Raw genomic sequence first — 16,156 nt, forward strand, 5'->3', positions numbered from 1 at the left:
GAAACTTTCTTGATAATGTACTTAGGAATCTTGCTTCTCAGTTTTGAGTTCAGTCTCACTGCATGGCACCTTGGACAAGTGAGTTCTACTATATAGCTTCAGCTAGACCAAAATGTGTAAGTGGATTTGTTTGGCAGAAATTGAAAGAAGCCTGTAGTATATTTTATATATATCATCATTTAATGTCTGCTTTCCATGCTAGACAGCTTGACTGGAACTGCTAAGCTGCACAGTGAAAACAACTCCAAATATGAGCATGTGTAAATTTCTTTTTTTTAATATTTAGCACTAAGAATGACTCAAAGTCTGAGTTTCTAGTGTCAAGGTATAAAAGTCTCAGACCTTGAGTCACTATTACTTCTGCTAAATATTGGTAAGCTTGATTCCAGGTTCAGTCACTATGAGCAAGTGTCTTCAACCGTACCCACAGGCTGAACAAAACCTTGAGTGGATTTGGTAGACTGAAACTGAAAGAAGCCCATCGTATATATGTATATATATATCTTCTGTGTTTGTTCCCCATCACAACTTGACAACCAGTGTTGGTGTGTTAAGTCCCCATAACTTAGCAGCTCAGTAAAGAGACTGATAGAATAAGTACTAGGCTCACAAAAAATAAGTCCTGGGGTTGATTTGCTCGACTAAAACCCTTCAAGGCAGTGCTCTAGCATGGCCACAGTCAAGTGCCATGATTAGACATCACTTGATGGCTGTAAATGCGAATCCTCATCACACCTACTCTCCAATGTCATTCTAAAACTAAACTACATCATAGAAATCTCAAAGCTACAAGAGAATTCAAAACTTGTGAATAAACAAGTATTACATTCAACAAAATAGTCAGAATACTAAAGAATGAAATACCGAGCCCATTTGTATGCTGTACAACATATTGGTAAAGCATACAGCCACCATGTTTTGTTAAGAAATACCTGATATTTTTGCATGCACTGGTAGGGTTTGCCAGAAAAGGTGTTTCTTAATGTCAAAGCATATTGCAAAAATTTCCAACAAATGCTTAAGCTGTGGATAAATATCATTAACCATGTCATAAGATGGTTTCAAGAAGAACCCCCCCCCCCCGTCAACCTAATTGCTATTGAAGCAGCTGCTTAATGAGATTTATATTCTAAGAACTGTTACCAGTTTCACTAAAAACTGCTAACTAGATAAAACTATAACAGTTACAGATTAGTGTGTCTTTGAGCAATATGAAGTGGTGTAGCTAGTGCATGTACTACCTGGGGGCAGCCCTTGTTTGCCTCTCTCAGGTATTGAATCATTTAGACCAAATCACTCCATACTTGTAGGATTAAAATTCTAAATCAATACCAGTGTTTTTGTGGCTACCAATGTTAACTTTCCACTTCTTGTACTCAACCAAAGTTTAATAAGACTGAAACAACCCCAGAGTTGTATCCCCCTATCTGCTAGTGTAAAATATAATAGAGCTGACTTTCCTCAAAATATTACAAGACTCTTATTAATCCTCTTCTAATGTATTAAAAGTGAAGTTTCTTTGCATGGTTTGAGATCCAGAATGAAAAACCCAAAATGGAAGAACCCTCTCCTGCAGGAGCTAAATGTTTAATAACTTTTTAAAATTTAAACTGGCCATACCTAGCCCAAATACTGCACTATGTTGAAACTGACCAGCCTCAACCTCTCACACCCACCCTACAATGTCTTTCTAAAAATAAACAATCACATTTTCAAAATCTTGAAACTACAAGACACTAAATGATTTTTAAAAAAAATGTGATGAATAATCATTACATTTGACAAATTAATCTGAATGTCAAAGGATTAATAGTACTGGTCAATCTTGGCTTTGTAAAGCATCGGAAATGTAGGTCAGTGGCCCAAACTTCAATTCAGTACATGTCCTTGAAAAAGTGAGATGAAATCCAACTGGACTAAAAACAGATTTACTTTCATAATAGAGGAAGGGAAGCACAGACAGGTTTTTTTTTTTAATAAAAATATTTTATTGAATTTCATGATTACAAAATGTTGATTTAAGAAATGAATCAGTGAAAGGGAATCAAAGATCAAGACATCACACAATTAGTGTCTGATATTCAGAAGTAGTGAACAAGTAGGGCTGTCATCACTGCTGAAAATAGCACAGTGTTCCGACCTGTGTTCATCATAATATCAGAACTTATTACATACAAGGGGATACTTAAAAGTTCCAGACCTTGGATAAAAGAAAATACAGGAGGATCAGTTAATGATTTTATTCAACATACTCCCCTTTCAGATACAGCACTAAGAATGACTCAAAGTCTGAGTTTCTAGTGTCAAGGTACAAAAGTCTCAGACCTTGAGTCACTGTTACTTCTGCTAAATATTGGTAAGCTTGATTCCAGGTTCAGTCACTATGAGCAAGTGTCTTCAACCGTAACCACAGGCTGAACAAAACCTTGAGTGGATTTGGTAGACTGAAACTGAAAGAAGCCCATCGTATATATGTATATATATATATCTTCTGTGATTGTTCCCCATCACAACTTGACAACCAGTGTTGGTGTGTTAAGTCCCCATAACTTAGCAGCTCAGTAAAGAGACTGATAGAATAAGTACTAGGCTCACAAAAAATAAGTCCTGGGGTTGATTTGCTCGACTAAAACCCTTCAAGGCAGTGCTCTAGCATGGCCACAGTCAAGTGCCATGATTAGACATCACTTGATGGCTGTAAATGCGAATCCTCATCACACCTACTCTCCAATGTCATTCTAAAACTAAACTACATCATAGAAATCTCAAAGCTACAAGAGAATTCAAAACTTGTGAATAAACAAGTATTACATTCAACAAAATAGTCAGAATACTAAAGAATGAAATACCGAGCCCATTTGTATGCTGTACAACATATTGGTAAAGCATACAGCCACCATGTTTTGTTAAGAAATACCTGATATTTTTGCATGCACTGGTAGGGTTTGCCAGAAAAGGTGTTTCTTAATGTCAAAGCATATTGCAAAAATTTCCAACAAATGCTTAAGCTGTGGATAAATATCATTAACCATGTCATAAGATGGTTTCAAGAAGAACCCCCCCCCCCCGTCAACCTAATTGCTATTGAAGCAGCTGCTTAATGAGATTTATATTCTAAGAACTGTTACCAGTTTCACTAAAAACTGCTAACTAGATAAAACTATAACAGTTACAGATTAGTGTGTCTTTGAGCAATATGAAGTGGTGTAGCTAGTGCATGTACTACCTGGGGGCAGCCCTTGTTTGCCTCTCTCAGGTATTGAATCATTTAGACCAAATCACTCCATACTTGTAGGATTAAAATTCTAAATCAATACCAGTGTTTTTGTGGCTACCAATGTTAACTTTCCACTTCTTGTACTCAACCAAAGTTTAATAAGACTGAAACAACCCCAGAGTTGTATCCCCCTATCTGCTAGTGTAAAATATAATAGAGCTGACTTTCCTCAAAATATTACAAGACTCTTATTAATCCTCTTCTAATGTATTAAAAGTGAAGTTTCTTTGCATGGTTTGAGATCCAGAATGAAAAACCCAAAATGGAAGAACCCTCTCCTGCAGGAGCTAAATGTTTAATAACTTTTTAAAATTTAAACTGGCCATACCTAGCCCAAATACTGCACTATGTTGAAACTGACCAGCCTCAACCTCTCACACCCACCCTACAATGTCTTTCTAAAAATAAACAATCACATTTTCAAAATCTTGAAACTACAAGACACTAAATGATTTTTAAAAAAAATGTGATGAATAATCATTACATTTGACAAATTAATCTGAATGTCAAAGGATTAATAGTACTGGTCAATCTTGGCTTTGTAAAGCATCGGAAATGTAGGTCAGTGGCCCAAACTTCAATTCAGTACATGTCCTTGAAAAAGTGAGATGAAATCCAACTGGACTAAAAACAGATTTACTTTCATAATAGAGGAAGGGAAGCACAGACAGGTTTTTTTTTTTAATAAAAATATTTTATTGAATTTCATGATTACAAAATGTTGATTTAAGAAATGAATCAGTGAAAGGGAATCAAAGATCAAGACATCACACAATTAGTGTCTGATATTCAGAAGTAGTGAACAAGTAGGGCTGTCATCACTGCTGAAAATAGCACAGTGTTCCGACCTGTGTTCATCATAATATCAGAACTTATTACATACAAGGGGATACTTAAAAGTTCCAGACCTTGGATAAAAGAAAATACAGGAGGATCAGTTAATGATTTTATTCAACATACTCCCCTTTCAGATACACAAACTTACCACAGCAGTCCTTCAGTTTTTCTAAACCCTGAAAAAAGAACTTGGAAGGTTGGGCCTCTAACCATGCCTCTGTAGCAACAATCACTTCTCAGAATGAAATTTCATTCTGTTGAGCTGTTTTTTCAGTTATGAAAAGAGGTGATAGTGAGAGGGGGTCAAGTCAGGAGCGGACTACCAATTTAAAGCCAAAGCTGTGTATTTTTTCTAGGGTTTCATGTGCTGGTGCACTACCCTACAAAAACAAGACATCATGGGTCAGTTTTCCATGGCATTTCTGCATTGATGGTGTGACCCTTTGGCAGGTATTCTAAAATGAATACTCCAGCTTTGTCCCAGAACACTGAAGCCAAAATCTTGTTTTCAGTGTCCAAAACGCCTTGGGATGTGGTGAACCACTGTGATACCATTCCACCAATTGCTGCTTGGTCCGGGGACCATAACGATGAAGCCTAGTTCCACCTGTGGTGACTAAACGAGCCATAAAATCAACTTCTGCTGTCATTTTGATGTACCTATTTTGGCACCCACTTTGCAGAAAACCCTCTCATGCCTAGAATGTCATGGATGGTGTGATGAAATCTTTCGCAGGAAATCCCTAGAGTCTCAGCTGAGATCCAGCAGTCCTCTGTAGTTGCAGAAGTTGGCTGTCCCAACTGGGGTTTATCTATGACCTCAAAATGATCGGTCTGAAACCTTGTCAGCCAGATTTTTATCGTGGAATAAGATGGACAGCCATCTTTCAATACTTCCTTCATCTTGCTAGGGATTTCTGCTGGTTGTTTGCCTTGCAGAAAGAGGGACTTCATTACTGCTTGTACTTCAATGTTATCAAAACACACTAGGAGCTGCCATCATGCGTTAAATCTGCAAAAAAGAGAAAGATATATCGTATACCATCATGATATTTTGCATATCTTCTGACCTACCTCCCAGCTTTACCCTTAAAGCCAGTAACTTTCCAACAGCACCCTTTTTATATTTCCATACATTGTCCACTGAAAAAAATGAAATCATTTCCTAATCCACCTACAATATAAATGTTCTAAGATAATTCACCAGGGAACTTATTCAATCCACTAAAGTACCTCCTGTGTGTATTTCAATAGGACCACACTATCACTAATTTTATCCCACTCATAATATTCATAAATAGTCCCTAGTCAGATAGGGGCGTAGGAAAATCGTCAAGACATCAGTCGATCCACAAGATCATCATCCTCAGGACAAAAGCAATATAGAGAGAGGATTATTTTTTCTAAAATCTTCGTTGCTTCTTGTAAGACGCAACGAAAATAAAGGAATTAAGTAGAAACCTTACCGGTGAGTCCGTTAAATTATAATGCACTAAAAGAGAACGACTCTCCCCAGACACAACAGTATATGTAAGTGAAAACATCAACGAAATGTCCTAAGTGAGACAAAGGCAAAAAAACTTCACCAGGGAAATTCTTCAATCCATTAAAGCACCTTTGCATATTTCAAAAGTACCACATTATCATCATTTTAACGTCCGCTGTCCATGTTGGCAAGCTGAGGGGCGGCACCAGACTCCTGTCTGATTCGGCACAGGTTCTACAGTTGCACGCCCTTCCTGATGCTAACCAGTAAGAGAATGTAATGGATGCTTTTATGTACCATGGCTACGATTTCACCTGACGCTTGATACTAAACTATAGTAATTAAAAATGAAGATCTTTCAAATGGCTGCCTATTCTTTGCAACATTGTTAGTCGCCCGCAGGATGCCCACCCCACCACTACAAAAGTTGCACAAATTTTATTCATAGTATGAGCTTGATTTTGCAAAACACTGGAGAATCGAGAAAAGCAGCCAGAACTTTCAGTACATGATGCACACGAACGAAACAATACATACCTATTCTATACGCCCTTGGAAGAGTAACACGAAATGCAACCGAAGCTATAAACAAACTTTTGGGTCACATCAAACAAGTAAAATATTTTAGAATAGGAGGGGGGACATGGAAAGGTTTATCTTTTATAAACATATTTTATTAAACTTTACACAAAACAGATTTAAAAAGCCAATTCGCAAAAGGAACCCAGGAGTAACACTAACATTCAAACCGACCATCTTTGGTATCTCACACATATCCAACAATATTCTAAAAATAAATCTCAAAGCTACGGGTTAAAGCACGATTGACTCAAAATGCGAATAAGTAATACATATGACCGAATAATCTGCATGCTGAAGGGTTATAGAGCTCACAGAATTAGGTTCTGATATTCAGAAGAAGTGAACGAGTAGAGCTGTCATCACTGCTGAAAATAGCACAGTACTCCGACCCAATGTTCATCACAACATCAGAACGCATTGGTAATGTTGATACTATAACAGGATGTCCATAAATCACTTTTACAATTGTTGACCGCCCATTAACAGTATAACTAATTCTGTCACCCAGCCCCACATAGCACTTTCCATATTTTGTACAGTAAGTTACCTGGACCCGAGTGCTTGAGTCGGTCTATGAACAAAGGCAGACATCGTGCTTTCCCTTGAGGGGTTATTCTTATTAAAAGTCAGGGATAAACACCCTTTGAGACAAACGGAAGTGATCTAAATAACATGCGAAGAAGCTGATGTATAACAGTCATTTTGGCGATCTTACGTTACAAGTCCTTAACGTAAGATCGCCGTAATTTGTATTCCACGCCACGATGGCATACTCAAATCTATAGCGGAGACGGACTATATGTAATCTGAACCCCCCCCCCCTGTTTATTATTTTTTTTTACGGAATCCCACGTTTTAGGCTATGGAGATTCCGATTCTGAAAAAAAATTGTTTGAAAAATTTCAATTCCCCCCTACCACCAAGCAGGCTATTAACATGCTAGAAATAACAGCCAAATCTCACAAAACTAGTGTTAGGGTTAGGTTTACCCTGTGGATCTATATAAAAACGGGGGGGGGGGGGGGGAGAAATCGAAAATTTGAAATTCTTTTTTTTCAGAATCAGAATCGCCATAGCCTAAAACGTGGGATTAGGTAAAAAATAAAAAATAAGGGGTGGAAAGGTTCAGATTACATATAGTCCATCTGGATCCCCAAGTCAGATAGGGGCAAAAGGAAATCGTCAAGACAATCAGTCGATCCACAAGATCATCACCCTTGGGACATTTCCGTAGAACTACAACGGTACAGTGATATATTTAGCAAGGGTAACATTGTTGACCGTCACAGTAAGGTTGAGGTCAAACGTAACAGACGGCAGTACACAGATCGCCCACGAGGAACGACGAAAATTAACATCCTAATGGCTTCTGTAAAAATTAAAACTAACTAGCAAAACATCTCTTAATTTAAATGAGACAAATGAAAGAGCTACCATTAAAAACAGGCATACACTAAAGGGCTACTAATTGATACACTAGTAAATTATGGCTCGATCGACACATGCGGACAGCTTGGGTACAAAAATTTTACGAATCCATCAAGCTTAACAATTTCTCACTGAAACGATATAAAAAATTAACCGCAACACATATATTTGAAACTATAAAAGATATAGAACTAAAAAAACCTATACAAAAGCAGACTCTGGTAGTCGTATGGACAGCAGGGTAGGATTTAAAAAAAAACCCAATTAGGACTGTACTGAATGTAATTTCTCAGACAAATGCCTCAAAAGACAGCAATGTAAAAAGTTGTCAGAACTTCGAAAGCACAAAAACTGCACCGCGAAGAGAACAACTGATCTTCAGAATAGCGAATGTCATCACCGAAATAGAAAAATCAGTAGCACAATAAACAGCAAGAGACCACGTGTAGTAATGTGTGAGAACGGAATGCAACAGATGAATCCACGTGGCTGCAGGTTACCGCAGATTCCACTCACGGCAGAACCGTTTCAGTTAGATCACCGTAAATCTATACACAAAATACATATTACATTAAAGTCATGTCTTTTTATCAAGAGATAAAAGATAAAAAAATATTTAGATTCACCGGAAAAGCGAAAAAAATAAGTATATATTAATTCTAGTCATAAAATACATACTGATCTATGAAGAAAGGAGATTAACGTTAATACATCATGAAAAAATATAGTTCGATTACTAAAATGGCTAAGTCTTAAACTATGGATTGTTTTCAACATGCTTAAGCTGTATAGATCTTACATATACGCTATGATTTCCCCCCAGTCTTGCTGATTGACTTATAAAGCACATACCTCAGCAACAGCCAACAAACTGCTCCGCAAATGACCGAAACACGTACTCACGCGCTTTATATAGTCGGGGATATATACATCCGGTTTATATAATTACAACATTAGACTATATAAAAACTTTGATACAAACGAAACGAAACTAGTCCGTCTCCCTTCCCGTCACACTAATAACTATCGGAAGGAAAAAAAAAAGTTGCAACAAATATTGTTTATTTATATACATGTAAACAATACTTGATTTATAAACTTTTAAAAGTTATTCTTAGAATGTGAAAACAAAGCAAGTATATTATTAAGATTATATGTTTAAAACACAATTATATATCTGATGAGTTGACAAGATTTCCCTTTCGCTCGTAATCGGTGAACAAGAGAACAAAAAAAAGCCAACAACAAAGGCCGAGAAATAAACAAATAAAGCTCATGCAACAAGTATTTAGCAGAAGTGTGATGTGATGATGAAGTATCGATCTTTTAGCAACCATTTCGGGTTTTGTATGAGCACCTGTCAAGGCAGCGAGTTTACAATTAAACCAAGCATAGCATGAGTAGATCTACTGCTGGGTTCTACTCACTATGGATATGTTATTACCCCATAGGATGGGATTTTACAAATAGAAGAGGAAATAACAGCGGTCAGCCGTAGGTAAGATTGTTGAGCAGACAGCCTTTCTATTCATTTACCGATTTTATCCACTTCTTTCGTATGAAAAAAAGGGATTGATATGTTTCATCCCAGCTTCTCATCTCATGTTTAACGCACACACAGACACTATTTCTCTGTTTCTCTCTCTCTCTCTCTGACGCACACACATTCACACACACATACACGCATAGACAGACACAGACAAACGCTTTATTCTTCCTTTCTCTTTCTCTCTGTCTCTTTATTATTTACGAGTCACTTTTCCAACTCAAAGATTTGTTTTGTTTCCACAAAGATAAACGAAATCGAACATTTTAATATAGTGTAACAACCAATAAGTCTCATCAATGTGTTGTCTTTGTTTAATATCTAAACCCTCTTAAAACCTAGATCTATTTACAATAAAGCGAAGTCCGGCAGGCATTATTAACCATCTCAGTTATAAATCAATATATTTATCATCTGTTGTGTATAGACTTTCTTTGGCGTCACTTTGTTGTTTTCTTACTTCTCAATGTCATTCACATGTCTCTTGTTTTCTTCTTTCAATCTCCAGTTATTATATCACAACTGATAGATTAGTGCTAGCCACTACTAAATCAGTTAGGTCCAATAACTATATCAATTTTTGTCAATATCTGGTTCTCCTTATCCGTCCCTCATATCTGGAAACCAACGCTGTCATACGTGTGTGGTGGGGAAAAGCCCGTTCATGTGTGATTTTCCTAATCGTACCAACTTATCTCAGTCAACAGTCTCACCTGAACACTTTTATTTTCCATTGTCATTCATGTCCTCCTTGACCGTCACATCCAACTATTTATTATTCTAGAAATTACGACACAACCTGATGATATACAATGCATGTGAGTGCCTGTTCCCTCTGTTAAACTCCAGAAATAGGCAATTATTCTCACACCTACACTGAAATATACATTACAATATATGTATAAATATATCCGACTAAACTGCAATGTCATTCGTGTCCTCGCCTAATTAATACATCTTTGATAATCCCAGGTCATTAAAAATCGTACCCTAAACCCAAAACGGCAAATGGTTTTCAACGTCCGAAGAACGAAGTGCTTTCTTTCATTGTAAGATGTTTTAAAATTATCTCTTTTACTTTCATTTTAACTAGAATATTTTATACTTTGATGGCCGGGCATCAACACCAACTTTATTCATTAATAGAAAATCAATATGTATTTCTCAATTACCAAGAGTAAATGTAAAACCAAAGAATTATGTGTGTGTGTGTTTGGTCGAGAACGTTGTTTAAAGTTTACTGTAACATTCTATTAACATAAATTTCGACACCCACTCCTAATGCATTTGTTTATAATTTTTTGTATCGCTTTAGATAAACACTTTTTATAAGTTATAAAGTCTAGAAAAGACGAGTTCTAAACACAAACTACATATTGTGCTTTTTGAAAGGGTATACATTAGTAATCCGTTGTTTTTACTGCAATGTTTACGTCCTGATCTAAATTTCAATGTGCTCAGTTGAATAACGTCGGTCAAGCTGCCTTGGAATAAAATTAAAATAAGGTTTTCTGTAAAGTTCCCTGTATATCCACTTGTAGATGGTTTCTGAGAGAATACCATTTACTGTTTAAAAGAACCAGGAGAACTATTATATTCAGAACTATTGCTAATATTTTTTTAATTGTGAAATTTATACATATATAAAGCTGGGACTGTCTTGTAATAATTATTATATAGTTGTTTTTGAAAGTTCCCCGCCCCTCGTTTTTCATTCCAAAATATGTATAGGCTTGTTATAATTTTATTTATTTTTATTTCAACATATATATTTTAACTACATTTTACGAAAGACCTCCTCATTATACATGCTTTTTGATGTTCAGAATGTTTGGCTCAGTTCCTGATATCTTCAAATATACACTTGGGAAATTTCCGCTGCCTTATTAATTTATCCCTCTTCACAAATGCCTTCATTTTCTTTCTGTGAGAGGACAACACTACTTTTTTGGTGGAAAGTTAAGATCATTTCAGTATCGATGAGTCAATGAAGCCTCGTATCGATACAATTGTTTAGGGCTTGTTATATGGAAAATTACTGCAAAAGTACAAGTCCAATGTCGTGTTTAGTTTAAAATGACTCAGTTGCATGAGTTATTAGCTTGATGTCTGTCTAGCTAATGATGATAGGAGCCTGTTTCTTTGTGGTCGTTCGACCGGCTAAAAAGGGGGGGGGGAAAAAAAACCTAAGACATCTGAATCTCAAATATTTTACTGTCTTAAAAGAGAAAAGTCAATGGGTAGACGCACTAAAATGAGATGGGATCCCTTTAATTATAGCTCTACTCTATCAGGGCTAACCGAGCGTTAAACAATAGCACGAAAGACGTGGCCATGAATTATATATATATATTTATATCTCATTAAATATACATAGGATTTAAGATTGATCTACTATAAGTCACTAAAAACCCTGTGTATGTTCAATATTTACCTCTCGCTGGATAGAGTACTTATTTTTTTTATAGTGTTCATCCCACCACTTAACCGAACATCACCCTATGTATCCATCCATCCAAAATCTCCGACTTACCCGACTTATTACAAACCACCCGTATTTATATTCTTGAGTGGGTGGGGGTAGCCGAACAAAAACGAAACAGGAATAAAATAACAACGTGTGTCTTTATAGTGTAAATAAATGGCAATGTTTTTTTTTTAAAATTTATATCTTCATATATAATTGGAAATCGGATACTACAAGTTTGCAATAAGGACCTTTAGTGCAGTGTTGTTTCAGATTTTGAAAATGTTCAGTATGATCTTGGTATTTTTCTTATTTAATCTTCTTTAAGAATACTGTTATTTTCTGAGATTGTATAATTGTTATATGTATAAATATCATACAATCTGAATATATAACTTGAAGATAACTAAATGCATGCACATAACAACGCGTAGACATGTGTAAGTATCTGCATGTTTATATCACGTCTGTGCGCGCGCGCACGTATAATTAAATTGTATGATTATCAAAAAAGTTATCCGTAAGTTTAAATGCATTCACACTCATAATACAGACATACACGTGTGTGTGTGTTAGAACAGGAGAAATAAACTGAATGTATGTGTGTGTATTTTGTTTTACTATTTTTAATTGATTGTAAGTTACAAAATTGACTCAGGGGTAGAACATTTCGTGTTCGGCACATTCTACCGATTAAAGTTAATGCAGCAAAAGTTAGTATGTAGTCGGAACCTACACCATGTGAAAGGTATTTGTAGAAAATATCATTTAAAAAAAATGTCCATCTTTCTGAAAGTTATGAAGAAATAAAGTCGTCGTACCTGGGTATCACACTTGTGTAGCTATGCCTATAGGTAGATAGATAGACAGACAGATAGATAGATAGGGCTGGATTAAGACCCATACAAGCCCTATGCACTTAGAAATGTTTGGTGCACTCATAATTCAAAATATAAACAATATTAAACCATAAAATAAATTTATATTTTTTAAAATAAAACAAAACTAACAGTAAGAAAATATTTGTTTTTTTTTTTATACTTTCACTTTATATTTGAAAAGTTTTCTACTATTTTGTCTTTGATCAGACCTTCAAAATTAATCTCATGTAACACACATCTGCTTCTATACTTAGGAGAGAAAAGGAATCCTGAATATTATTTTAGCAAGTTTAAAGTGATTTCTTTTGTGCCGTAAACCATTTACCATTTCTGTGGTGCCTCTCTTCTCTTTGATGCCCTAAGAACATAATTATTTTGTTTAATGGTTAGTCCAGCGCAGTATGTATGTATATATACACCACGGTGACTCAGCGTGATTTCTTAGGCCCTTGTCATTTTATGCAGCCTCCGTTCAACCTTGTGAGTGAAACTGGGCAGACAGCATTTGTTTGGAAACAACTGGAAGGATCGTATCTGTAATCAAAAGCTTTAGCCTTGTCACACTGATTTCTGCTTGAGAATTACGTTCAAGGCACACGTATCTGCAGAACACGCTGCCACTTCAACATCAATTCAATTCGCCCAATTTTTCAATTGATCGCATAACTGAAAACACATGGTTGAAAATTTTGACTGAGACCCATTGATATAGGTTGAAAGTTTTGGCACAAGACCAGCAAGTTCGGGGTAGGGGGTAAGTCGATTACATTAGCCCCCAACACTCAAGTGATATTTATTTTATCGACCCTGAAATTATGAAAGGCAAAGTCGACCACGGCGGAATTTGAACTCAGAACGTAAAGACGGTCGAAATACCGCTAAGCCCAGCATGCTAAAGAAGTTCGCTTCGCAACTACGATGACCTCCACTGTAAAATTAACGAGGGAATTCGAAGTAATCCGGCGAAAGTTCACAAGGAAGATCGTCTCAGTGCGACACGTTAGCTACTGTGAGAGACCGAAAAAGTTCATATTCTACTCCCTAGAACGAAGGCGAGAAAGATATGTAGTGATATGCATCTGGGAAATCCTGGAAGGATTTGTATCAAACTTTGGCGTTGAAAGTTACACAAACTGCAGAACGGGGTACCACTGCATATTGTCAAAGATCCCAACAGTGCTATTAGGAAAGAGAACCAGAGTCTGCAACAGCTTGGGTTCCAAGGGCTCACAGCTTTTCAGTATCCTCCCCCCAAAACCTGAGACACCTACATGGGTTGGATGTAGATGTCTTCAAAACAGAACTGGATTTCCTCCTGTCAAAGAAACACAGTTGAGGACAGGTAACATCAAAATGCCATATTTTAGAGGAAGTTTCAAATAGTGAAAGAAAGTATACTAAAGCTAACGACGGCGCTCCAGCATGGCCTCAGCTCTGGAGCTGAAACTGCTGAAAGGAAAAACAAAACAACAAAATTCATACATAAATGTGTGTATGTGTGTATTAACGCATGTATATATGTGATCTATATATGTATGTGTATGTATAAATAGTTATGCTTATATTTATGTGTTTTGCTAGATTCGTTCTCTCCCTCCCCGCCTCCGACCTATCGTCTTTAATATGTTAAACCGTTAAGAGATCAAAATTACCATATTTCAATCTTCGTTATTGTCACCTACGTGTAGTTTCTGTTTGACGTATTTGACATCCATCTTCGTATAACTGTCACAAAAGAAGGTGGGGGGGAAGTCTCGTTTTATTTAGTTTGTTTATTTATATATTATGGGAGGTCAAACTGTAAGTTCAGTTGTTTGCGTGACGGCAATTAACTGAATAATTTTGGCTTTGTCATTGTAGTGTATGGAAAAATCCAAAGACACGGTTTTCGTTGACGTGACTGTGCCGGGTGTAAATAAAATATACTGTAGATTTCACGTGTGTGTGTGTATGATGACAAACACGCGTATGCATTCTCACACACATACATATATGTATTCACATTCATACGTATACGCAGTCAGACATGCACACACATGTATTCACACAGTCTCTCAAACGCATTGATCATATACACGCATGCACACATCTTCACACACACACACTCATCATACACGTACACACGCACTGATTATACACATATATACACGCATAATTTCACACACTGGCATACACACACGCACGTATTCACACACCATTACACACATGCACTGGGTACACACGAGACGCACACACACACACACACACACGCGCGCGCAATAAACAAATTTGCATAATTATTTCTTCTATTAGTGATAAACAGTAGACTCAAGATAATTAATATTTCGACGTTGGAAAATGGAAATTTTGTACATTTTGCCGGTTCAGAAATTACAGTCCCACAGAACTAATTCTATTAGGTTCTTTTCCTTGTCCCCTTTTCTCTTTATCTCTGTTTGTTGGTCTCCTCTTTGAAATAACGATCCTCTCTATTGATGTAGTAATGTTTAAGGTCATATTTAGAATAACTCCCTGCAAACTTATACATATTAACCGCTGCCTCTACCTACGTACTACCCTACTGTTGTGTCATCACTATCATAACCATTGATGTCGGGCTTGATAAATCACCTACACACTTAATGTGGTCAGCGGGATAAGTTTAATTAATGAAGACTAGCTGCATGGAGGAGGACGAGCGGGGAGTTTACATTGCTGAATTGAACTTAACGACAATAGGACGACAAAATAAGATTTCTGTTTACATCTCTCTCTCTCTCTCTCAAACAAACTTTTCTCTACTGATTTAAAAAAAAAAAAAGAGTGCAACAGTGCAATAACAAAATTGGCTCAATGGCATAAGTATAGATAATTAAACGAAGTGGCATTGAGGTATTTATTTTGGCATCTTGCATTCTGTATTCAAACCCATGTATCCAGAACAGCTGATTTCCATAACGGCATCTTTATTTCTTGTGATTCCACAACAATATCTAGCTGGTCTTTTAACTTGGTGGCTGTTTGAATTGTTAAAGTTCCACCCATATCCTTTTGACCCATTGGTCTCAATACAATCAACTTTGTCTGTTAGTATTTTCATTTTACCTATTCTGTTCCAGACTGTTCTGGCCACTGCATCATCATACCTCATGGGAAGATAAGACCTAGAAGACATTCTCTCACTGTTGGCTATGATGTAGTTGCTGTCTTCTGTTATAGTTTTGCACAACCTATAATTATTGTTCGTTAATGTTTTCTGCCTTTTAAGCAGCGGGTACTTGGTGGTGACCTCTTGTTCTTCAATTGCATGGAGGTTGCTTTCAAAGTGGTCTGTCATAAACTTGTCAGCACTCCGTGCCAAGTTTTTCATTTGATTTATTCCCTATATGGCTTTTGTCTTTTGTGCATTATGCTCTCAGTGAACTTGTCCATTATTTTTTATTGTTCTGATAAATAGAAATAACCAAGGCTTCTCGGGGTGAGATCTACATCAACTCTTACTTTGTGCCTCTTTTCAGGTTTCTTACTGATCCTAATGATATTGCTGTTTTCACTCTTGCAAAGTTTGGGCAAGGTAGTTACTGGCTTCATTTCCCTTCTGTAGAAGTTACTTCAGCATTACAATACAGACTTAAGACATCAGCCACCATCCTTATGTCGGAGGTATAGCCTG

General features: G+C 36.6%; 1 protein-coding gene and 1 long non-coding RNA gene across 8 annotated transcripts in view; one reads left to right on the forward strand and one right to left on the reverse strand.

The window, feature by feature from the left end:
* Nucleotides 1-1,964: 1,964 nt before the first annotated feature.
* LOC106882891 (uncharacterized) lies at nucleotides 1,965-8,555 on the reverse strand. The gene is made up of 2 exons (XR_001411046.3): nucleotides 8,463-8,555; nucleotides 1,965-5,126 (listed from the first exon to the last, which is right to left on the reverse strand). It is a non-coding gene; the product is annotated as an uncharacterized LOC106882891 (long non-coding RNA).
* Nucleotides 8,556-8,595: 40 nt separating this feature from the next.
* The window catches only part of LOC106882890 (G protein-activated inward rectifier potassium channel 3), a 216,195-nt gene continuing 208,634 nt past the window's right edge, over nucleotides 8,596-16,156 (forward strand). For 4 of the 7 annotated variants that reach the window (XM_089339114.1, XM_089339116.1, XM_089339117.1 and 1 more), the window contains exon 1: nucleotides 8,600-9,108. The gene's annotated coding sequence lies outside the window, so the exon portion shown is untranslated. Of the gene's footprint in view, nucleotides 9,109-10,122; nucleotides 10,206-16,156 lie in introns of those variants that run through there. The other 3 variants (XM_089339115.1, XM_089339113.1, XM_052975319.2) reach the window with 3 other exon arrangements.

Source organism: Octopus bimaculoides, chromosome 21, assembly GCF_046866305.1.
Source record: "Octopus bimaculoides isolate indiv1 chromosome 21, ASM4686630v1, whole genome shotgun sequence".
In the NCBI taxonomy this organism is placed as follows: Eukaryota; Metazoa; Mollusca; class Cephalopoda; order Octopoda; family Octopodidae; genus Octopus; species Octopus bimaculoides.